The 26,502-nt window shown below is 39.3% G+C and overlaps 1 protein-coding gene and 1 non-coding gene across 34 annotated transcripts in view; one reads left to right on the forward strand and one right to left on the reverse strand.

The window, feature by feature from the left end:
- Window positions 1-19,838, reverse strand: part of CELF1 (CUGBP Elav-like family member 1) — a 66,711-nt gene extending 46,873 nt beyond the window's left edge. For 12 of the 33 annotated variants that reach the window (XM_074336388.2, XM_088789578.1, XM_074336372.2 and 9 more), the window contains exon 1: window positions 19,671-19,815. The gene's annotated coding sequence lies outside the window, so the exon portion shown is untranslated. Of the gene's footprint in view, window positions 1-19,332; window positions 19,535-19,670 lie in introns of those variants that run through there. The other 21 variants (XM_074336373.2, XM_074336381.2, XM_074336389.2 and 18 more) reach the window with 13 other exon arrangements.
- On the forward strand, window positions 10,545-10,618 carry TRNAT-GGU (transfer RNA threonine (anticodon GGU)). The gene has a single exon. It is a non-coding gene; the product is annotated as a tRNA-Thr (tRNA).
- Window positions 19,839-26,502: the final 6,664 nt, after the last annotated feature.

Here is a 26,502-nt window from a genome sequence, read left to right on the forward strand (position 1 = left end):
AAGCCCAAAGCCAACAAGAGCATTTCCCACAATTCCTTTCCCAGCAAACAGCCAGGCCCCTACCGCACCCTCCTCCAAAAAGTTGTGTACAAAATAATTTCTTAAAAGGGTAAAGGTGTCTCAGCCTCTTTACTCAAATTTATATCAGCAAATTTGTGTGCCAGGAAAGGAAGTAATTTCCACCTCTAAGAACTGATCTTCGTGACCAGTAAAAAACAGAAGGGAAAAAAACACTAATGAGATTAAGTTTCTAAGAGACCCCAAAGACCATTTCTGACACTGTATTTACCAGTTGGGCATCCTTTTTCTAGAACAAGTTTTGTTAAATATAAATCTTGCCTCCTCACCCCATCCCGGAAACTCTAAACCATTCTCTACAATTCATAACTGACAAACAAAACAAAACAAAACAAACAGGTCACCTCTTTAACTCGAAAACCTCAGTCCTCCACAGAAATGTACACAGACAGACAGATGGACCCACGTAAGAACAGAGCCCTGAGCAGCCCAGAACCAGTACGGGTGCACAGGGCAGCCACACAGCCTCGCTAGTGGGCTGCTCCTGCTGTTGCTGTACAAATATAGAAAGCTGAAAAGTGGAACAGCAGCTTCAGCAGAACAGATTCCGCTCGGCCGCGCTCAGAGAGGGAGGAGCAGGGGCCGGACCAGCTTTACCCATACATGGTTGCTGAAGGGGGCCATTCGTGAAAGCCCGGTTGTCTCACACACATGCACGCTGTTCACATGCTCCAGACCAAACCCAGCAACACACAGGCTGGTACTTGGAGAAAGGTTTGAGAGATTCTATTCCAGTCCAGGACCTTCCCAATTATTTCAGTCACAGCAAGAATCCCTCAGCCACGGGAAACAGATAAGACACTGTCAAAACTTTACTAGGTCAGATTCTTAGCAGATCGGCAGTAGCCATTAAGCTAAATTTATCATTTAAATTCTGGAGTTTAACACACACACAATGTTATTCCCCATCTGTGTGAATGGTCCTAACCGGCACTGGCCCTTTGCTGTTTTCAGAATGAAGGTCTCATCCCAACGCTCAGACTGTATTTTGGGGTCTTTTTTATTTTTTCTGGTTGGTACAAGTGTTTAAAAATTCTAATATGGGATTTTAAACGTATTTCCCAGGATGCTGGCTTACATAATCAGAAGCCAAATATTTATATTCCAAAAATTACTTTGCTTAGAATAATTCACTCAGATTCATCTCAATGTGAAATATATGAAAACCTTAATTTCTAAGCAGAGTAGACCCTCCAAAATGAGAAATGCACTGCCAACTGACTTAAATGATTCTGTGCTTTAGCTCATAAGTAACCAACCAAGTACTTACTGCACAGTGTATATTTTTCTTCAGTATTGTACAGGCTGTGAAACAAACATAAGCCACGCCATCACTGACCTCCAATACTTATAATCTAGTTCTTGGATAAGAATAACATAAGATAATAAACACTGGTAGTATATAACTAGAGCTAAAGTATGGGGTACAAACTATAAATGCTATGCGAAGTAATGGGAGAGACTGAGGCCAGACAGGCCAGGACCTTCCAGGGGTCCCACCTGCCAGCACTCTCACTAAGTAAGGGCACCTGCAGTGAGCTTAAACGTCAGGATTTAGGGTCTGGACCACATTATTTCTAAAGTCCCTCCATTCCTGAAATTCCTTGAGTCTGTCATTTAAAATGTAAAGTAACTTAAAGTTAAAATGTTTCACAGTTGTATGAAATTAATACCACACTGCTTATGGAAGCAAAATTAGTTTTTGCTGACTTCAGGAAAAATATATTCTAAAGAAAGATAAAAAATAAACCGAGACCATAACTCAGCATCCACTCTAACATCTCTCGTAACACTTTCAGGAAAACATTCTTCCATCTCAGAAATCTCTGCCTAGCCTTTTGAGGAAATTTTACACCACCATTAAAAGAAAAACAAACACACCTGCCACAAGGAAACAAAATGGTGGAACTAAAAGTGTTGGCGCTGTTATACTCTGGGAGCCTCAACTACAAGACACTAAGTCACCCAGCCACGAGGGGGGCTCCGGAGAAAAGAGCACTGCTCAGCTCTTTTCCATCACTGAGCTGCCAGGTGTATGTGTGCTTATGGGGCACAAACACACAGATCTACTAGGCAGCCCCTTAACAGCAGCCTTTCCCTGAAACATAAGAAAACCATTCAAATTCTTAACATATAATTGGCCCACCATAATTACCTACTTTAATACATTTTACCAGCAAATTAACCACTTGAAATCTTGAAATTTTCTCTTGGCCCCTTGTAGGTAATGCAGTACTAAGAAAGGGTGCTTAATGAAAGCAAACTTGACCTTTCAACCCTACTACCTATTACAGACCACCTAGTGCAGGCAGAGCCCTGTCCACACTGCAGGATTCTTACAGCAGAGGCATTTTCATGTCCCACAAAACACAGGCATGCAAGTGTTCAAAATTGATTAAAAACCTCATAACTGTGTATAGTGGCTTATATATTTAATTTTTCTGAGCAGCCCTGTTATTGCAACTTTGATTTCCCAAAGAGTTGCTTATTGTGAATTGATATGCTACGTTTTTGGGTAATATCAGAGCTTTAATGACCTGTTATGTACTTTATTAAGGTTATTTACGGTATGTGAAGGCAACTAAGTAAAAATAAAGAACACAATGTAAAATACCACAATTGTATAACAAGGCTGATTACTCAAAGTATAACCTCAAAATCAAAACAGCTATGAACACACAGTATAGCCTTTGGCAAGTTATTTCTCCTCTCTGGACCTGTTTCCTCAAGTGAAAATGGTACTGGAGCAGATCAAGTATTTCATGGATCCCATAAACTCCCTTATATTATGTGCAAGATTTTACATTTATATGTAAATTGTATTTATGTACTTATTTATTTATATTTATAGGGAAGTGGGTCCATCGCCCAACATAGGTTTAAGAACCCAAGACTGAACAATATACAGTCTGTTCCTCTCTAACATCCTGTTATCTCCTCTTACACTTCTAGTCCAAAAAGAAGGGAATCTTCATGACGAAACCCAACCAAGAATAAACAAGTTACCCTGGCCAAGAAATTGTTCAAAATAATTCCAATTCAAACTGAACCTGAATTGTTTTCAGATAACAGACTAACTTTTCAATGCTTTAAAAAAAAAACCACAAAAAAAAAACTTTCAAGCAAATTTTTCCACTACAGCTCATCTCAGGGGGCTTACATGGGAGAAGAATTCCTTAGGTGTGCTTAGGGATACCCCACTAGATAGTTCCTTTCTTACCAGGTGCACTTTTTAAGAAAGGAAAAGCTTTCAGTTTCCTACTTCTAATCTTATCCTGCAGCAAAGAGTAACAGGAGAAAGGTACAGAGGAAAAAACTAGAGCATGAAAGATTGGAATGAAGGAGACTGATAACAGGCAAACAAAGCAGTTACCCATCCTGTAAGCAAGAGGAAATACATGAGAATGGCCACCGCCTAAAATATCAACTTGTAAAAAGCATATTAGATAAAAGAAAAAACTAGCTTTCCTCTAAGACAATAAAAGAAAAAACAAGTCTGTTACTGAACCATTTAAGCCTAAAATTTTTAGGTTCTCATGGCAACCTAAGTCATCACACTGCACATACTGTATATAAAGCACATATTTACAGGCTTAACTAGTAAACTCAAAATGTGACATATGTGCAGTGTGGGCGACAACATTATTCTGGGAACTTTAACTTTAAAATCTTCCAACTTTTATTTGCAGCCCCAAAGATGATATAATAGAGTCAACTATGCAGAAGGTGCAAGCTCAAGGAAGAAGAGATGCAAAGAACATAAATATAGAAGCAAAGAGATGAAAGACAAGAAAATTCAGGCTATCAGAAAGTTTTTGAACATGGCTCTCCCCCACTGTGAATCAACTTGTAAAGGGAGGCTTAAAAAACAAGACTGCCAGTGAGGACACGTATCAAGATAGCATTTGCAACAAACACTCTTGAATGTGGGCCCAGTCCAAAAAGGGCATGGTCACAGATCGGACCATTTTAGTAAATGTGGCACTGACTGCAAGGCAACCCCGGACAGGGTTGGTGTTTTCTTTGTCTTTTTTCTAGGAACTCACGGAACATGGCTGTTTAGAATCAAGAAGCAATTACAGGGCCAAAAGAATGGCTGTGGGTCATGGGAGTTCTGAGAGGGGAACCTGATTTTAAGAAAAGGGAAAATATTAAAAAGAAGCTGGCAGTCTTACGTCACGTCATGTCTCACTAGGGAACCAAATAAAGATGTAACATCCAGTTTTCTCATCTACTAAATAACCCATGGGGGGATACCTCCACCTGTCTGCCCATAGGAACTCCGTTATGATCCACGCACTTCTTTTAAAAGACTTGAAGATGCTATGCTATGAATGCTACCTACCTTAAAACTACATTCCATCCACTTCTGTTAGGGTTAAATTACTCCTACTTGCCAGGAATAACACAGGTAAACAGTTTAGGTACGTACACAAAGAGTGTCTCATCAGGGTGGGTAATTGACGTGCCTATCTTCCTAAAGCTCTGTAAGAACTTCTAGAATGAGATACTGACTTTACATTAATAGTTAAAAATTATACTGCCAGATGAAAGAGAATGGTTACAAAAATTAGTTATGTCATTACTGTTATGAGACCGGGCCTCAATAAGCAAGAAAAGAACAGGAAAACAGCACAGCATTTGGAGTGTGGACTGGTAGCCAGTCCTGTCCTACCACTCAATAGCTGGATGCCCCAAATAAGTGACTATCTTCAGTGAGGTTCCTACCCCAAGTTTCCTTGACGACAAAATTGTAAGGATGCAACCACATCTCTCGCCCACCCTCTTACTGCAGGTCTGTCTCCTTCTGTCTCTCCTCCACCCAGCACCAATGTGAAGTCTAACAGCTGGTTTCTTTCGTTACACTGTAACCTGGCATATTATCTTATCAAGGAAAACTTTGTATAATGAACTTTTATGCAAAAATTCACTGGTCAATTAAGAATCAGAATAGCAACTAAATAATAAATGTTTTAGAGTAAACGACTGAAAAGGGCACTGGAATGAAGCTAGGATAAGAGATTTCTTTCAGAGCCAGGCCACACCTGCTAATGACTAAAACATCTGATTACCTTAATTATTACCTTGGCTGCACATCAAGAAGTGCTGGGGGTCATGAAATTCCAGAATATTAAAAACTTAGCCTCATTTTCATTGTATATAGCATTCTCTACTGTGCTGAAGTCAAGACAACAAAAGACTGCCAACAGCATTTTCACTTTAATTTTCTGGTAAGATAAAGAGAAAAATTAATACTGGAGCCAACTTCTCCATTTCTAGGTATGGCAAATTCTTCCAGAAAAAAAGTATCTGTGATTTTAAGAAACTGAAAACATTTCTGTATAACTTATTGGAAAATATTTATTTGTGCTTTGCTTAAAAGATAAAAAAAACCTCAAGCTAATAATCTTAAATGTTTACCTATTACTACCTTTCAAGCAGTTCTAAAAGAGGAAAAGTAAAATAAAAGCTGAAGCACTTACTGCCAAGGGCATTAAATGATTGGCATGCTGAACAACATGACGTCCAAAAAAATGGACCTAAAAAAAAAAATCCCTTTTTTGGTGTATGTAATTAATAATTACCAAAATAATGTTGGTTTTGAACACCAAACTCACTTCTGTGTAAATGAACCTAGTCTAAACAATGACAAAAGCATTCACAAATGCACCAGAAAAAATACAAAACAACTTGCCTATTTGGCTTTTGTCTGTGCCTTTAAAATGTTCTCAGGACTCTTTTGATACTCTCTAGCTCACCATCACCTCATCTTATTAAGCATATTATAAAGCACTTTAAGCTGAACATAGCATTTATCACCACTTCCCTCCCACCTGTTAAAGAGCTAGCTTACTCCACATATGGCATTATCTTTTCAAAGTTCTAGGTTAGGTATGAACTAATTCTTTTAACAAATTAGCTGTCTTGTCGTGATTGACAAGCATGACTTAAGTGGAGATAAACAGGCTAATGAAAAACATTCAGGTCTGATTTTCAATCGCTGTTTTATAGGGGAAGAAAAACAAAGTGTATAGCTTTAAAATAGGAAATCCAGGTGAAACTATCTTCTCTTTTAATTTAGGCAGTGGGTTTTTGCTAACTAAACAGGTAACCTCTACTGCCTGTCCGGAATGGTGTAGAAGGATTTCTTCCCTGGGTAGAAAGTTTCCCTGCATCATCTCTAAGGTCCTTTCCAGCCCTCAGAAACTGAGATTTCATTTATGAAAAGTAGAGGCATGGTAAACAACGCACGGATGGAAGCCACAGAACAGTATGCTGGAAAATTAGAAGGCCTGGACTGGAATCCTGCTTCTGCTTCTATGCGAACCTAAGTAAGGCGTTTCACTTCCCTCATTTGCAAAGTGAAAGGATCAGAAAAGAAAAATCTCTGAAGAACCTAACATTCTAAGCCTATGGCTCCCTAGGCCTGCCGTAGCCACCCACCACCTTCCCACTACCACACCTTACACAATTAGGCAGCTTTTTAAAGCATCTAATTAATGGAACACAGAAGAAATTAAAACCTTTAACTTTCTATTTCTGGCCCGTTGCAAATGTGCAACAGCATTTTATCAAGGCCTAGTTAGTTAATGCCACACAGTTCTTGATATACTGGCTTTTCTTTGAACCCCAATGACAGTTACACAGTGACAAGTTGTAAGCAAGGAGTTTGTTATCACTAGGGATTCCTGGGGGTGGATCCAGCAGGCTCCCCCCCCCCCTTTTTTGGTCAAAGAATTTTTTTTTAATATATTCTGGGTCTGGCAATTCAAAAAGCCTGATCTGATTTTTCTTCAGCAAGCTGCCTTCAAGAAATATTACCATGTAGTATACAGTTCTGAAAAAATATTAAACTATTTTAGTGCCTCTCTCTGCAAAAGAAGTTAAATATATTCCAATCGTTTCCTTCCCTACTCATAAACAATTAAATATAAACTCAATGAAATTTCAGTGACCTATGTATGCTGCCATTTCTTTCCAGATCACCATATTGCATAATTTTTTTTATTTAGTAGTTTTCCTATCAAGACTGTAAAGTCTTCCAAAGCAAGTCTACTCGAGAAATTTCAGTTTCCCAACACATATTAGAAATATATCAGACACACAAAATATAATTAATAAAACTGATGATAAAATAAATCAAACTGATTAAACGAGAGCAGAGAAGTGTAAGTTTAAATTCCAAGTCTGTTCCAAAGTTGCTGTGTGTGAACAAAGGGGATGTGACTCAGGGAGATGAACTGCCACTCCCAGCTAAATGTGGGCTGCCACTCGGCTCCCCCGAGACACCTTCTGTTAGAAGATACCTTAGAAAACAGATCATTTACAAGTCTGATCTGTGGATCTGGTTTGTTCAGAGAAGTGGGGCAGTCAAAATTCAAAAGACAACATTTTTCTAAGTTGTACACTTCTTGGAACAGAGTGAAGTTCTTTCTCTAGGTCTTAGCCCAGAGCAAAGTTACACCAAAAAAATGAACATTAATAAATTAAAAACAGTACTTAACTTCACAGTAATAATCTAGAATTTCAGCTATCCTAGGCCTGATCCACAATAACTTGAGAGCTAGAAAATAGTACCTGGAGCTAAGCTCAAGAAGTGATTCTGTGCTCATAAAAGTTTTTCCTTGATCTCAAACTATTGCTTATGGAAAATTTGAAATATAAATGCCATTAAGATAAAGTGTGTTGGAAAGCAAATTCATAACCATATTATAAAAGTAAAACAGAAATTGCAAATTCACAAGCCTAAAGAAAAAAACGATCTAAGGAGATAGGGCATACCATCAGTTAAAGGTAAGCAACAGGTATCAAGACATTCCACAGAAATATTGTATTTGGTTTTGATTATTTACTCATGTAAGCTTTCCTGGAGCAGGTCTAAAAGGGTTATTTTTTAAATAGTTTCCCAATCCCATCGCCACAATCTATAACCCAAATTAGTTCAATAAAGAATTTTGCAAGCTTTTTTTATTGTACTTGTAAATGTATCCAAAGGCTATTAAACAGGAACAGCATATGATAAAATCAATAAATATATAATAAACATGGTGTCTTTACGTGATTATTCCCCATAAACTTGAAAGGGGAAGTGCGAAGGACAAGCCCAGAGGACAGTTTTGCCACGTTAGTTTAATATCAGCGCATCGAAAGACAAAAAGGAGAGACTCAGGCCATGGGACACGAGGAGGCAAACTCCTGGGTGCTTTATTCATTTTCACTACTGGTTTACAATTCCCTTGATTTTATTTTTAAATGCATGTCTTGGCCCAGAAAAGCAAAAGAGCATAGACTGCCAGGAGTATCAAATTCTCCTTTTCTTATTCTCTGGAGCTACAGAAAACAGAGCCAGAATAAGGGTTGTCTAGGAGCCTTCCGAGTGCGTCCAAGCAATATACAATATGAGGTTTCAAGATCACAGAGCTACATACACAAAGGCTTTCATAGTACAAATCTTAGCCAACTTAATGTCTTTCAATGGAAAGCTGCTTACTTTTTCCAGCCCCCAGAAAACTCCTTGGAGCTTTAAAGTACTTTGATTATCTTCAAAAGGCAACGATTTGAACAAACAATAAATTCATAGAATTTCAATTTTAAACATTTTCTTCCTAGTCCTAATCCTTAGTACTGAACTGTCTCAAAACATAAAACTAAAGTGCCATTAGACCAGACATGAGGTATTCACCAAATATTTATTGAGTATCTACTTTGTGCAAGGCCTCGACACGAATAATCACAATGGACTGTACAAGTCGTATGCACAGCAATCCGGTTCAATACTATGCGCACACTCGATGAAGGCACGACACTGTTCAGGTATATATCCACAGAAACTTGGTCTCCCACGTCAGATAACGTCTTCCAGCTTTTTCTACCCTGCAAATCCATTCCTTCCTCCCTGGCTGTGTACAAATCCACATTTCAAAGCTGGCTCTTGTCTCTTTTTAATGCCTGTTCATTAATATTACAGGGAAATTTTACATTTCTCTGGAATGAAGTCTTTCAACTTAACAGAAACCAAATGATCACAAGATGAAAAAATACCAAATTAGAAGCATTAAACTGTCTTTCTCTGAGCTTCCCTCTCTCTCTCATTAACATTTTTCGAAGAGAAAAACTCCACTGTGATGCTCCTATTACAGATCATTCATGAAGTTACTAACTGGGCAGAAACCAGACAGACTCCATCAACTGGGCACACAGCCACTCACCATTACCCTTTGTTTAAAGTCTCAACTGCCGTTCAACCCACATTATTGTGTTCCACTCAAGTCCATCAACCTTTTTTTTTTTTTTTTAAGAGGAAACAATCAGGAAACTAAATGTGTTACTTAACTAGAAAAGAAGAAAGGACTTAATCCATACGCCTCACAAAAAAATTCTTTAAAAGCGATGGCTTACTTTAAGTTTTCTATCTGAAACAGTATTTTATTATCTGTCCTATATGCCTAAAGAACTGGTTACAATAAGGTGATGGAAGGAGAACTGACTCTGATGGCGAACACACAATGTGATATATAGATGATGTGTTACAGAATTGGACACTTGAAACCTATGTAACTTTACTAACCATTGTCACCCCCAATAAACAAAAAAAAAGAACTGGTTATAAACAAATAATCATTAAAACTTGTAAAAAACTAAACAAAACTTCAATCTTGATCTGACAAAGCACCAAAGAGAAGTACTCTATACACCAAAAGCAACAACACAGGTGTATATCTACACTACAGACTGAAGAGCCAAGCAGCCTAATCCTGGGTTTGGGGAGACTGTTGGGAGGGAAAGGGGCAACCTTCCAAAGAGCCATGATCCTAGGCCTGACTACTGTAAAATTCAAATGAATTTAAGGAATGTTAGGCAGAGCTCTGTACTAAACGTCTTATGCAAAGCTCCCAGTTGTAATTAAGAGAAACCTCCTTCAAATTAACAAGCAAAAAAATGGAATTGAAAGGATACTGGAGTATCTCAAGGAACCCAAATAAAGAAAGTACAACACGCCACAGCTGGAAAGCCTTTATGTACTATTCTGCATGTGGACGGCTCTCTCTCTTTCCAAAGTTGCATTTCTCATCTATACATCTTTCTGGATAAATCTACTTAATTCTCCCTCCCTGCAGACAGGCCTTCACTGCTTCCACATGTATGAACCTGAACATGGCTGCGCCCCAGCCTCTGAGTCTGTATGTTTCAAGTTCTCTAAATTCAGGTGATCTGACCTGAATCTCAAATTCCTAGGAGAAACTGATTTACCCTGCTTGGGTTAGGAGTCCACCCTGGTCCAATAAGCTATTAAAAGAAGGGCTAGGTCAGAGTATGATTGGGGTATACTAATTATACTGGTATCTTTTGAGTCAGGCTCAGTCTGCCTCCTCAAAAGATATGTAATACATTAAGCAATAAAGCAGTCTCCATCCTCAAAAAGCTTAAAATCTTGCTCAAATGAAAAATATAACATTAACTGGGGTGGCCGGTTAGCTCAGTTGGTTAGAGCGTGGTGCTGGTAGCACCAAGGTTGCCGGTTCAATCCCTGCATCGACCACTGTGAGCTGTGCCCTCCTTAAAAAAAAAAAAAAAGAAATACACACACACACACACACTGTGTTTCCCCAAAAATAAGTCCTAGCCAGATCATCAGCTCTAATGTGTCTTTTGGAGCAAAAATTATTACAAGACCCGGTATGATATTATATTATATTATATTATATCCGGTCTTATATTAAAATAAGACCGGTTGTTATATTAATTTTTTTTTAAGGATAATTATTTTTTTTTAAAGATTTTATTGGGGAAGGGGAACAGGACTTTATTGGGGAACAGTGTATACTTGCTGGCCTTTTTTCCAAGTCAAGTTGTTGTCCTTTCAATCTTAGTTGTGGAAGGTGCCGTTCAGCTTCAAGTTGTTGTCCTTTCAGTCTTAGTTTTGGAGGTCGCAGCTCAGCTCCAGGTCCAGTTGCCGTTGCTAGTTGCAGGGGGCACAGCCCACCATCCCTTGTGGGAGTCGAACCAGCAACCTTGTGGTTGAGAGGACGCACTCCAACCAACTGAGCCATCCGGGATCTCAGCGGCAGCTCAGCTCAAGGTGCCGTGTTCAATCTTAGTTGCAGGGGGCAGAGCCCACCATCCCTTGTGGGATTCGAGGAATTGAACTGGCAACCTGTGGTTGAGAGCCCACTGGCCCATGTGGGAATCGAACCGGCAGCCTTCGGAGTTGGGAGCACGGAGCTCTAACCGCCTGAGCCACCGGGCTGGCCCCTGTTATATTAATTTTTGCTCCAAAAGATGCGTTAGAGCTGATGGTCTGGCTAGGTCTTATTTTGGGGCAAACACTATATATATATATATATATATATACACTAAACATTAAATATATATATATATATATATATATATATACTAAACATTAAATAATATCCTATGATACAGTATTGGAATGGATGGACAAGAAAAGCTTCATGAGAAAGGTTAGCTGTGCACTAACTGACAAATGGAAATTGAATCATAAGCAAGGAAGCACTGAGGAACACAGCATGCAATGCCTGCTCCTGTTGCTCTAGCCATCTAAGAAATATGAACCTAAGGAATAATCTTTTAGCACAAAAACAGCCTCTAGTGAACTATCCTGCTGAAAGCCTTCAATGAGGCTTAAGATGCCTATGTAACCATAGAGCAGCGCTGCTCAATGTGTGATAATACCCAGCCCGCTGATGAATGTCACTTACCCATTTTCAAGTTGCCTGTCGCCTCCAGCCTGACTTCCTCTCACTCCCTGGACGCCTAAGACTCTTGCTCAGACAGCATTCTGAATCAAGCAGGCAGCCAGTAGGACAGACAACACAGGTGTTTCTCTCGGGGACTATCTCACACCACCTAGTCTGGTAAGTTGGCCGCATCATGCAGACAGAATTCAGGCAGGAGAGAAACACTAACCAAGCTCTGAGATGTTAGTGTGGAGGGAGGGGACCAGCAGAAAAGAGGACCGTTTCCCACACAAAAGCACGAAAAAGAATCTAGAATCTATATAGAAACTAGCAAAATCTTAACAGGTGTCCAAATTATATTGGGTTAAAGACAGTCTATGCACAGTAGACTATTAGTTACCCCACATTATCACCAAAATGTCACACATCCCCACACTCTCTACAAGAGCTTGCTTCAATCTCACAGGAAACAAAAAGATAAAAGAACAATGAGAAAGTGGTGACAGTTTCTAATTGAGGGATTCTTCTTGCTGAAGGGTAGCAATGTTATGTAAATGGGAACTACTGGTCTTCTAAAATAAAAAGTGTAACACTATAAAACTAAATAGCTTTGGAACCAAAAACCTTCATTTTGTAGAATCCCCAAACTAAAGACATTTTCCAATTCAAAAGCAAAGTTTCAACGGAGTTTCAGTATGGGGATACTGATATTCAACTCCATGTTTTCAAAGCGGAACATAGCTGTAAAAAAAAGAGCTGGCAGTAGTCCATGGAGGTCAGAAAGTTAGCGAACAGTTCTTTCTAAAGTCACACTCCGTACCTATGAACACATCCCAAAGTGGCACATTAAAATCAATTACATGAGATGCAGCCTCTAAACTCACCATTCCTCTTTATACTTGCGGCCATATTTTCTAAGTAGAGGAAAAGAAAAAAGCAAAGTGTTACAATCCAAAAGCTGTTCTGAAAATGAGTCCATTTCCTGTAAACTGGGGAAAAGGTCAGCTGATTGAGTGTCACATCAGAACTTGACAAAGATCTGAGAGTTAAAATGCTTTAAATCACTTAAGATGCTGAAATATCTTGTATTCACAGTCTCTTCCCCTTTCTCATCCCTTGAGAAAAAAGTCTAATTTTAATGTAACTTTTCATGTTTATGAAATTCATGTTCTCTGTATAAAAATTTAAAAACAATAGTAAGTATGAAAAAGAAATTACCCATGTCCCAATGCTCAGAGAAATTTGGTATTTATCCTTCTAGCCTGTGAGACAAAGTGTTTAGGAGAATTAAAGAAAGAGTACATTAAGTCAATATGGAGTTTATGATGGATATAAAGCAGTCGTGGAAAATTTTACACATCTAGAACTCAAAGAAGTTTAAAATAAACATATGCTCATGGCCTCCACAGCAGAACAGAGATTAAAAAATAACTATAGAGCAATTCTGCTATTCTTTAAGGAAACTCCTATTTTAAGGAGATTCTAACAGCCAATTCCATGACAAGGATAAAGTTACAATTACAAAGATCTCATCAAGAAAACTGTTTTTAGGTGGGGGGTGGGGGGTGGGATATAAGGATGGGGGGGATCGAATATATGGTGATGGAAGGAGAACTGAATCTGGGTGAAGAACACACAATGGGATTTATAGATGATGTGATGCAGAATTGTACACCTGAAATCTATGTAATTTTACTGACAATTGTCACCGCAATAAATTTAATTTAAAAAAAAAAAAAGAAAACTGTTTTTAGCAAATGACAAACCTCAGATAAGGGTTCTTGATACAATATAGTTTACAAAGCAAATAGCTACAATTAATTAACTCTTTCCTCTACATTACAACTCTAAACATTAGAATCCTCCCATCTTCCCTCCATGCCTAAAACTCGTTACCTACTTGGGAAGAGACCCAGGCGTCCCTATTACAAATCCAATAATATACTCATCTGTATTTTTCAGTTTTCTATCAACAGACTCTCAGGTGAAGTAGACTGTAAAGATGAATCTAGGAAACCACATTACCCAAGGATTCCACAGGGAAAAATGAGCTCAAACGTTCTATGGGGAAAGATGTCTTGTGTAGCAAAACATTTGGACATTAGGAAAACAATTTTATCCCTTAAACTACAACAAAGGAAAATGCAAAGTAAAATATACCCACAGGGAGAAACAAAAGGAAAACTGCTTAGTACCTACTGCCTATGCGTGGCACTGCTGGGCATTTTAACTGTGTCATTTCACTTGGTTGAACTGCATCACGGACCCACGTGATAAGTAGTATGCCCATTTTTTACAGATGAAAAAAAGAAATAGCGTTATCAACACTATACCAGGCACTGTTCAGTGCCCAGCATAAGTTATCTCAATTAATTGTCACCAGTCCAGGTTGGTATCTCTATTTTAAAGATGAGAAAACAGGCCCAGAAATGTTCAAGTCACACAGTGATGGTACCAATTTTCAAGCCCACTGGCTGAAGCTGTCATCCCTGTCCCCCCCGCCCCACCGTATGCTTATAAACCCCATTCAAGTCACATCATTCTTTCAAACCACAGGTTTTCATTTTTAAGGACTTGAAAATCAAACAATCAACTCTGAATTACAGGAAAGACTACTTCTCCAGGTTTGTTTTTAATCTCTTGTTTCTATTATACTTGCCTTTTGACCATTTTAGTGTCCCATAGCACACCTCTAGGAAGGAGTGTGCAGGTAAACACAGGATTCTATTATCAATCAACTTTGGAATGTGTTAGAAAGTTCTACTTGGAAGGCTACACTGAAAGTTAATTCTTGGTTCAAATTATATTTCTGAAATACTTGAACTTCCATGATACATTCAATTTCTACTATTATCAAAAATAAAATAATCAAGAATCAAAGAATAGTTTTGAACAAAAGACTGGTTCATATATGTCCTCCCTAACACTAAAATAACACCTCATGTGTTAAGTACTGTGAGGGTGTAATACCTCATGGGACAATAGGGTTGACTAAATAAAACTTCCAGTTCAGCCCAGGCCCCAAGGATTAATATTACATTCCCTTTATTACTGGAGAGGAGGAAAACGGAGTGGGAGGCAAGGTCCAAAAAGCAAAAAGAGAAGTAGATAATCAGGCAGATCAAAATCAGTTATGAACCTCTAAAAAATAAATAGAAGCTCATCTTAATAAAGACTTTCATGCATAAGATTACTCTAAACCGCTTGGTTCCTACTGAAACAAACTGAGAGACCCATGACTACCTTCAACATGCTTTTATCCTGAAAGTATTAATCAAACTAGGCCATTAAATGTCAGGTTTTTAAACTTATCTGTACACAATATGGAATACCTGGACCTTAAAAACTCTGTGCTAAGTGAAATAAGCCAGACATAAAAGGACAAATATTGTACGATTCCAGTTACATGAAATACCTAGAACAGGCAAATTCATACAAAAAGTAGACTAGCGGGTTACTAGGGGTTAGGAGGAAGGGAGAACGGGGAGTTACTGCTTAATGGTTAAACGTTTCTGCTTGGGGGGGAGAAAATATTTTGGGGAAAGATGGTGATTGTACAACACTGTGAATATACTTAATGCCACTGAATTGTACCCTTAAAAATGGTTAAAATGATCTATAAACCTAAAAATATGAATCCCCTACAAGAAAATGTAGAGGAAAAGCTTCATGGTTTTGGACTCAGCAATGATTTCTTGGATATAAGACCAAAAGCACAGGCACCAAAACAAAAAACAAATGAAACTACATTAAACTTTAAAACTATTAAGTTTTTAAAGGCTATAATCAACAAAGTGAAAAGTCAATGTACGGAATGAGAGAAAGTATTTGCAAATCATTTATTTGATAAGTGGTTAATATTCACAATACATAAAAAAACTGAAACAACAAAAAATCAAATAATGTATTAAAAAATGGGCAAAGGACTTGATAGACAGTTCTACAATGATGATATTGGCCAACAAGCATATGAAAAGATGTTCATCAGTAATCAGAGAAATGCAAATCAAAACCACAAATGAGGTATCACCTCACATCCATTAAAATGACTACTATTTCTTTAAAAATTAAAAAAAAAAACAAAACAAAACAAATGTTGGTGAGAATATGGAAATATTGGTGCCCTTACGTTGTTGGTGGGATTTAAATATTGCGCAACCACTATGGAAAGCAGTATGGAGGTTCCTCAAAAAAAAAAAAAAATATAGGGGCAGCCGGATGGTTAAAGCGCCAGCTCTAAACAACAGGGTTGCCTGTTCGATTCCCACATGTGGTGGTGAGCTGTGCCCTCCACAATGAGACTGAAGACAACAAGCTGCTGCTGAGCTTCTGGAGGGGGCGGCCGGATGGCTCAGTTGGTTAGAGAGCGAACTCTTAACAACAAGGTGGCCGGTTTGATTCACATATGAGATGGTGGGCTGTGCCCCCTCCAACTGCTACTGGACTTGGAGCTGAGCTGCACCCTCCACAACTACATTGAAGGACAACAACTTGGAGCTAATAATGGGCCCTGGAGGAACACACTGTCCCCCAATAAAGAAATAAAAATTTTTTAATAAATAAATACCAAAAGATCGAGCAATCCCATCTCTGGGCATTTATCCAAAAGAATTGAAAGCAGTACTCAAAGAGATATTTGGATACCCACGTTCACAGCAGCATTAATTACAGTGGCCAAAAGGTGGAAACAACTCAGGCCACCAACAGATGAATGAACAAAATATAGTCTATATATAAAATAGAATTGTTATTTAGCCATTAAAAGGAAATCCTGTCACATGCTACAAAGTGGATGAATCTTAACATTACACTAAGTGAAATACGCTAGTCACAAAAAGACAAATATTATATGTATGACTTACATGAGGTATCTAAAAGTAGTCAAATTCTTAGAAATACAAAGGAGAATGCTGGGCAGAGGGAGAAAAGAGGAGTTGTTTAATGGGTATAAACTTTCAGATTTGCAAGACGAAAATTCTATAGATCTGTTTCCCAACAACATTAATGTATTTAATGCCACAAAACCATATATTCAAAATTAGCTAAGATGACAAATTTTTTGTTACGTGTTTTACCACATCAAAAATGACAATATAAAAAATGGTTAAAATGGCAAATTTTGTATATATATTTCACAATTTTAAAAAATTAATAATGTAATATATCAAAAACCACTAAGTTGTATGTTATGTTAATTATATCTCAATAAAGCTACAGGAAGAACAACAAATAAGGCAGAAAAAAGAGCAATTTGTTGGGAGTATCCTAGAGCAGAAAGGAGTCTCATGCTCCTACTTCCTCCAACTTCACCCTGGCCTCCAGGTGACAGCTCTTCTCTTTCCCTTTCCAAGGCACACCACCACCGTCTAACCTCCCACTTCCTTATTAGGTCCAGCCTCACGGCAAAATTAAGCTAAAGAAGCTACAGTGGCAGTCACAGGAAGGGGCACCGAATTCAGGACTCACTCTACATTTAGGAGCAAAGCCTGAATCTTTATTTAAAAACAAACAAACAAAAAAACAACAACCACCATACAGTAGACATACAGTCGCTGTTAGGTCTCTGCCCTTCCTCTCCTCCTCTTCCAGTCTAGCATGTTTAAAAGAGCAACTTCTCTGCTCCTGTGCTGGGATAGCCACTGGCCTACCTCACATGTGCTGGGGCTGTTAACACAGAGCATCATTTAAAGTGTGGTTGTTAAAAACCATGCCTATCACCTATTATTAAATCTTAAAAACACGTCACAAAACCATTGCTAGGGGGTTCCCTTTTGGTAAAATAAATATTTCTATAGCATATAAAAAGGATAAGATAAAGACTAAATATTAATAATACTAATAATCACCTCTGACTGGTGGGAGTAAGGGTGAGTTTCTTCCTTTTGGGTTTACCTATTTTTTATAATAAATCTATAACTTAACAAGAAAAATAAATGCAAGTCTTTATAAAAATAAATCATCTGGCTCAAAATTTCCCTGTCTGCCTCTTATACCACAGGCACTTTCATGTGCTATAGCACTAAAGTTAAATTAGCAGCATGTGAGGTAGACACTATTTCCTCCATTTTGCAGATGAGCAGAAACTGAGGGTCAGAACAGTGACTTGTTCACAATTATATAGCTAACAACTGACAGAGCAAGGATTACAATCCAGGCCTTCTAACTCCAAGTTCGGGGACCTTTCCAGTCCATCACATCTTAAAGGGCAATTTGCTCATGGTACTGTTTTTAAAAAAATCTGTGATGAGACTGTTTTAAGAACACTTGCTATGTAACCTTGGGCAGAAGTCACTTCACCTCTGGAGGCCTCAATTTCCTCATCTGAAAAGGGATGGGGTTGGAAAAAACATTCTATCTCTAACAGCCCCACCTGCTAATGGATTTTAAGTCCAGACACTATCTAGGTGACAGTATCTAGGAAAAGAAAACCCTATGAGGAAGAATGAATGGATGGAGAAAAGTTGTGGCCTATGCTCTGGGACAAGACTTATTCTTAATGGAAACAGGTGTCAAGAGGAAGGAACCACTGGGGGAACCATAAACTTCCAGGTTAAAGCAACAGCTGAAAGCTCCAGATTCAATCTTGGCTAACTCATGATCAGAACTACGTAGCATAAAGCTAGAAGAATATTGAAACTGGCATGGGGGAGTGTGGGGGCACTGAAGCAGTAGTTTATGCATGCAATGGTAACTCCATGATTTTCCAAGTGGACTTATCAGTGTTCAAACAGAAAGAGCCCTGGATGATTGTAAGTGGAGACACCTTCTTCCTCACCAAGAATTCCAGGAGACTGAAACTTGCATAGCACTCCAGATGCTACACTTGAAGAGAGCCAACCCCACACTTGTTGGAAAGGTGAAAGGGTGCAATAAAAGCCTCTCCAACCCACAGAGACTCAAAGACATTAAAAAGCCTTTAAAAGGTGAAGTTCCTGTAAGGAATTCATTGGGTATCTGTAACCTCTTACACTGCAGACATTACAGCACTGCACGCTATTTAAAACTGTTATACAGCCTTGTTACTCGAGGGTCATAAAAGTACAGCATTAACTCCGCTGGCAAAAAAAGATTCCATTTTGCTGAAAAGTCCCCGAACAAAATCTCGCCACCTTCTTCTCAACTATAAGGACGAGCCTAATCCAACGAGAAGCTCCTTAAAGCTTGAGCAATAGTCTTAGAGAATTAAAAAACATCCTGCCCCGAGGACAACCAAGACACCAATGGCTTTCGATTCAAAACCAGGTGCCCAGCAGAAAGGCTTTCGCGGCGCTCCGCGCTCCCGGGTGCGAGATCCCAGCCCTGCTTCCAGTAGGCCGTGACTGGGTGAACACCTGATGTGGGGGGAGGGCGAGCCAAGGCCCTTGCGGATCTGGGGCGAGGAAAAGGGGCTCGGAAGGCTCCCGAGGAGAAGCGCTGCCCTCCAGAGGCGGGGGAGCCTGGGGCCCCCCAGCAGTGAGCTCCAAGAACACGTGGGGCGACAGGAGCAGGGAAGGGGTGTCTCGGGCAAGCAGCCTGGGTCTGGCAAGGCGGCCGGAAAAAGAGAGGACGGACCTACCCCTGGGCAGGGAACGAAGGCTTCTGGGCCCGGAGGTGAACGCAAAGGGCGCAGAGAGAGGGAGCGAGGCCACGAGGAGGGCGGGTCTCCCTGGCCGCGGGGGCACGCGCCGGGCAAGAGCTGCGGGACCCGGGGAGCGGAGCACCCCGACACGCTGAAGGAGACAGCTGACCTGCCTCCAGGGCGCGGGGAACGAAGAGCGGCCGCGCCCGGACGGCCCTGTGCCCCACGGCCGCCCGGACCGGACCCGCCCCGCGGCGCCTCCCTCCTGCCTCCTTTCCCTCCCTCGCTCCCTCCCTCCCACCCGTGGCCCGTTATCCCGCGGCCGCCGCACTCACCAGCGGCTGCACCTGAGCCCGCCGCTACCTCAGCTGCTGCCTGCGCCTCCGCAGCCGCCGCCGCCTCGCTGCTGAGGCCGAATCCCGGGGGAGCCTCCGCGTCCCGCCGCCGCTGCCGCTGCCGCCAGAACAGAACACCCCAAAATGGCGGCACTTCCGGCACCTACCACCGGCGGGGAGGGCCTAGGAGGAGGGGTAGGGCGGTGAAGGGGAACGTACCACCGCGGTGCCGCCCGCAGCGCCGATCCGAGCGGAGCGCGGCGCAGGGGCGGGCCGAGCTCCCGGCGCTGCAGCGCCCCCTCGGGCTGGGGAGTAGAGACGCAGCCGCGCGGTAGCCCCCCGGGGCTGCGGGGGAACCCGGGGAGCTGCTGGGGCTCATCTCTTTGTCTCTGAGCTTTCCTGGAGGGAAGGGTGGAAACACCACGGCCTGGGAATCTGAAGTTCTCGGCTCTGCGTACCGCACCCAGCAGGAACTCTGGATGGCCTGGTGGGCGAGGACCCCTGCTTGGCACTGACTCTGCGCATAATAAAATACTGGGTAAATGAATGGTTGGGTCGAATGCCTTGGTGTTCGGCCACATGACATACTCTCCTTTCTGCCCCAGCAGATGAGCTACAGGATCCAGGCCTTTTTCCTTTGCTGAGATGTGGAATGTGAATGTATTGCAAGCTTTCTGAATTAGCGGAGTGCTTTCTAGCGGGATGATCCGCTGTGTGAACGCACAACCTTGCAAAAATCCCTGCAGCGCCACGAAGCTTATAGGGGTTCTGTTAAGAAACTGACGTCCCAGCCCTAAACTGCTTTTCCCAGAAAAAAAACAAACAAAACAATTCTGAACAGCCCAGGTTAGGGTGCGAAAGACCACGATTTAGGTGGAATGCAAACAGTGCAACAGTTTATTCTTTTTTAAAGGCTAATAACGTCTTTTGTTTGGCAGGTTCTACACCTCGTGGGACAGTGAAATAAAGTCAGAAAAAGAAAACTTAGTTCTGGGACCTTTTGGCCCCAGCAACATGCAAATAACTAATGGGTTTGCAAATGATTTTCCTGCAACGTCATCTGGCTTCCCAAAGCAAATAATTCTTATACCCACCAATACTGATTATACCCTACCTTACCACAAAACACGCACACACACACAGACACGCACATAAGTGGACTCCCAAGCATAAGTCTCAAGGGTTATCCCATATGTTGGAAGCAACTCTTTCCCTCTTAAGAGTGAAAAAAACAAAACAAAACAAAAGAAAAAACTAACTACAGTTTTTGTGATACCTTGTAGACCGGAACAATTAGCCGCTGAATTTAACACTATCATATTCCCTAATCATACTATGTAGTTTGTCATTTTACATTTATTATGCTAAGATATTATCTTAATTGTTTTATGTGTAATTTACTGAAAACATCTTATATTTATAGACCCTGTAGCTTATAGAATGTTGTCACATACATTCCCACAATTTTATATTTGTCTCCCAGCTACCACAGATTATAGAAACCTTTTAAGTGGAGAATCTGTCCCATTTTTTGTGAATGATAGAACCATCCAGATATCCATATGGTTCACTTCCGTACCTTTTTCAGGTCTTGGCTTAAACGTCACCTTCTCAGTTGGGCCTTCCCTGACCATCCTATTTAAAATTACACATTAATGGACTTATTGGGATGATTACTTTGTGAGGTATATAAATGTCTAATCGCTAGTTGTTTTGTACACCTGAAACTATAAGTAAATAAAATTACACACACATACATCCATGCTTCTAACCTCCCTTTCCTGCTTTGTTTTTATCTAAAGTACTTACCACTGTCTAACATAGTATATTTTGTACTTCGTATTTTATTTTATTTGTAGTCTTCCCCCACCAGAAGATCAACTCGATGGGGATGGGGATTTTGTCTGTTTTATATCCTCAGGGCCTAAAATAATGCTTGACCCATAGTAGGTGCTCAATAAATATTTTTTATTTGATTTACATATAATGTGTGATGATTACCACAATAAATTTAGTTAACATCCATCATCACATACAGATACAAAAAAATATATATGAAAAGTAAAAATGTTTGTTTTTTTTCTTGTGATGAGAGCTCTTAGGATCTATTCTCTTTTAACTTTCGAGTATACCACTATATAGCACTGTTAAGTATAGTCATGTTGTACGTTTCATCCCCTGGACTTATTTATCTTACAACTGGAAGTTTGTGCCTTTTGATCACCTTCATCCATGAGCTAAATGCGAGCAGGGACCACACCTGTCTTGTTATGCTCATGTTGGACCAGTGCTTTGCAGTGTCTGGTTCAACAGATGTTTCTTGAAGGGCACCCAGAAACTTCTTCCTATTTTACCTGTCCCTTGACCTCAGGCTCCCATTGGCAGAGAGGAACTGCCACTCCTAGCGGTGTAATTTTTGCATCTAATTACTGAGGGGCCACAGCCCATTAGCCCAAAGCTGGGGGGAAGAACAATTACATGAAGAACATAAATGACCTCTTATAACTTCAAAGGGCTTCACAGCACCGAAAAAATACTCGAGCCCAAATACAAAAAAAAGCCAGATGTGAGATGAAAAGCTCCCTGTTTCATTTTTTGCCTTCCTAATTGATTAAGATTTGTTTTTAAAAATAGCCAGTGTTAGCAAGGGTGCAGAGAAGCAAGCCTTCTTTGAGTGTTGGTGGGAGTAAAATTCAGATAATCTGTCTGGAGGAATCTGAAATTTTATATCCCTTTCTAGGAACTTATTTTAAAGAAATAACCATGGATAAGTGCAGAGATGTACTGCTGTATATGGATCATAACTTTGTTCAAATAGCATAAAATTCGATACGAAAGTAGATTGATAAAGTATAGTATATCCATAGCTTAAAATATTATATATAATTTCAAATAATGATGCAGAAAAATATTTAATTGTGGGAAACTGTTAATATGATACATGTTTAATGAATAAAGCAGGTAACAAATTAATAGGTACATATGATTCCACCTTGTTGGAAAGTGTGTTTGTTGAGAGAAAGAGACAAAACCCAGAAAGAATATTTATTAAAGTATTAACAGTGCTCTGCATCCTCACCACCGTTTGGTATTATCAGTCCTTTTTTAATTTTAGTCACTCTGGTAGGGGTGTAGCGGTACTGGATTGTGGTTTAAATTGTTATTTCCCTAATGGCCAATAATGTTGAAAAACTTTACATATATAATACTTACTGACCATTTGGATATTCTCTTTTGTGAATCGCTTACTCAAGTCTCTCTCTCCTCTCCCTCTCTCTCCCTGATTTGTCGGAGTTCTTTATATATTTTGAATACAAGTTCCTTGTTGGAGATATTATTTTATATATCTTCTCCCAGTCTGTGGCTTGCCTTTTACTCTCTTAATGAATAAAAGTTTTTAATTTTAGTAAGGCCCTATTTATTGGTCCTTATTCTATGGTTGGTAATTTCTGTGTTCTATTTAAGAAAGCTTTGTTTACTCAGGTTGTGAACATTTTCTCCTTTACTGCTTTAATCTTTCGCTATTAGATCTAAGATTCATCTCTAATTTTTGTATATGGTGTGAAATACAGGTCAAGTTTCTTTTCTTTTTCTTTCATGTGGATATCCAGTTGATCCATCACCACTTGAAAAGACCATTTTTCCCTCCTGAGATTTGCAGTGAAGACTTTTTTTTTTTTTTTTTTTTTTGCACTTTTCAAATATTGTTGGTAGCAATGAGAATTGATACAACCACTTTGGAAGACTGACTATATCCACTAAAGCCAAACAGCTAAATGACTTATGCCCTATGATGCAGCACTTCTACTCCCAACAGAAATGTGTACTTATTTCCACCAAAACAAGAGTCTATAGCACTCTTTTTAATAATAGCCCAAACTGGAAATGAAAGGTAAATAAATATGCTGCATACTTACAATGGACTACATATATAGCAATCAGAAGGAACAAACAGCTATTGCATATAACACTATGGATGAATTGCACAGACATAATATTGATCAAAATAAGCCAGGAAAAAAAGAGCATATATTGTATGAGTCTATTTAATTAAAGTTTGGGAACAGTTAAAAATAATAAGAAAAGTCAGAAAAGAGGTTACCTTTGATTGACTGAAAGGAGTATGAGGGAGCTTTCTGGAGAATTGGGACATTTTATATTTAGTCTGGGTGGTCGTCACATGGGAGTATAGACAAATCAAATTTATCAAGTCATACCCTTAGAATTTGTGCACTTTCTATCTCCAGGAAGAATAATAATAAGCGAGCCATTAGGCAAATGGACAAAGGAAACGAACATGCAATTCTTAAGAAGAATACGAATGGCCAATAAACATAAGATGTTCAATCTCCGCTCACAAATAAAGATATTCAAATTAAAACAATGTAAATTTATTTTTTTACTGTCAGTTTGGGATAGAAATAAATTTTAAAGGTTGATAAAGTTGTGAGAAATAGGCACTCTCAATGTATACAGACATAGCCATAGTGGAGGAGAATTTAACAATAGTCATTAAAATTAAAAATATTCACAGCTTTTATATAAAATTCTGGAAAATGCTAATAAATCTGTAGTGGATCAGTGGCTCCCAGGGAATGGGATATGGGAATAAAGAAGTGTGGGAAGAAGGGGTTACAAAGGTGCATGAGAAAACTTTTTGGGGTGATGATACGTTCCATTATCTTCATAGCAGTGATGTTTTCACAAGTGCGGTATATACATATGTCAAAGTGTATTAAAGTGTATACTTTAAATGTGTAAAATATGTCAATTATACTCAACAAAACTATGAAAAGTTCTCCATGACCTTTTAAAAATATGAACATAGTCTTTAATATAGCAATTGTATCTAGAAATGTTTCTTTCAGAAACACAAGAAGTGGGAGAAGCATACACAAGGCCTTTTTTGGCAGCATTCTTTGATTCAGCTAACTGGTATTAATTGAATGCTAACTATGTCAGACACTGGGCTAGACAGTAGGGTCACAGGCATGAATAAGAGAGACAGGGCTCTGACCTCATGGAACTCACTATATTCGTTGTTGGCTGAAAAAAAAAAGGAAGATATGCAGCTGGGTTCCCCATCCATTGATACAGAAATGGTTAAAGAAATGATGGTACACTTAAATTTTTGAATATCAGAAGCTATTGGGAAAAAATATATTTTATAAAAAATATATATTACTTATAATATATGTACACACACATACTGACATGGAAAGATTTTCAAAATACATGGTTACATGTCAAAAAGCAAGTTACAAAATTCTCATTTTTTTTCAAAATCAGTCTTTAATTAATCATCAAAATTCCTTTTACATCAGAAAAAAAAAAAAGGTTTCAAGAATAAGCCAATTGCCAAGTGCCACTCAGCTAGTAAGTGTCAGAAGCTGGACAGTCTGACACCAATGCCCATGTTTTTATTACATGAAACACTCCCTTTGCCTCACCAAAAGTGACTCTGTAAAATGTAAAGAGAAAAGTGTTCAGAGAGTTCCCATACGAGTTTTCTGCTATTCTGGCTTCATCAACTAATAAAATTAGAATATTTTAAATGTTGGAATGGATGAATTAAATGTCTTTCAAATGGTTCTCCACAAATCTTTGGCTTCTCAGTTTGTTGATCTCCTCTTAGTTGGTGATTTTATTTTTCCTTTGTATCTCCTCAGTCATTCACTTTTATGATCACATCCTAGATCTTGAGATCAGAATCAAATGAACATCCCAACTCCTGATACCATATACTTTAAAACAGCATTCCATACTCCTATTCTCACTGTTCAAATACCCTCACAATCCTTTTACCCATCAACGTCGAAAATATATTGATATTATCACTTTCTAACTATCTATCAATACCACCTGTTCTTATCCAACTTAAATTTCATTGTCTGTCATAATTACTTTACTGTTTATGCCCACAATTTTTTGTCCCCTTCTAGAATTATTTTCTGATAAACCTCAAACTTTCATGAAACCAACAGGCTAAATGCTCTCTTGTTTTGAGTGGCTTAAAACAAAGTAAAAATTATTTATTTTTTCATGTGACAGTCAATATAGTTCTTTGTAATAGGGTAGCTGTCTCTTGTGTGGCTTCCTTTCAAGAAGTTACACAGGATGGCAAGGAAATCCATATTGTGATGCTGCCACCTTCAGCATATGGTCTCACAGATATTGTAGTTTCGGTTCCAGACCACTGCAATAAAATGAGTATTGTGATAAAGTGATTCGTAATCTTTTTGCTGGTGGAGGGTCTTTCTTTCAGTTTGTAAAGAGCACAACACCCTGGGCTCTGGAGAAGGGACGGTGACTCAGAATGCTCCAGAGACATACAGGGAGAGAATGAGTTGTGTGGCTTCAGGGCAAGTACTGGAGGGACAACTGTCTTTGTCCCTGTGCTGAGCGCTCCTCCCTCCATTTCTGTAGAATGTCCTACATTCTGGATTTGTCTCTTGCTCCTGTGATGACATTTAACTTATCCTTCTATCGTCTATATTTCCTGTAAATGCAAGTTAGTTCTTGAGGCCTGGTTAAATTCAGGTTCAACTTTTTTTGAGGTTGGTGCTCAGAGCATCACACTGTATCACTCGCATCTGGAACCCTATGCTGTCATGTTGCCTTTAGCAATGTGAAGATTAATCAGTGGTTCAGGTGGCTTCAGCCTGATTCCTCCATGGGAAAGTTTCCTTTCAGCATTTCATCTCATGCTTTTATCCATTGATGATTATTGACTGGATCAATAATTTCACTAGAGATTGCAAAATACTGAGTTTCTAATTTTATCATTCCTTCCACATTTATTAGCTGAAAGGCAAAATACTGAGTTTCTAAT

This window comes from Rhinolophus sinicus, chromosome 14 (genome assembly GCF_057876585.1).
Source record: "Rhinolophus sinicus isolate RSI-liver-muscle chromosome 14, RSI-T2T, whole genome shotgun sequence".
In the NCBI taxonomy this organism is placed as follows: Eukaryota; Metazoa; Chordata; class Mammalia; order Chiroptera; family Rhinolophidae; genus Rhinolophus; species Rhinolophus sinicus.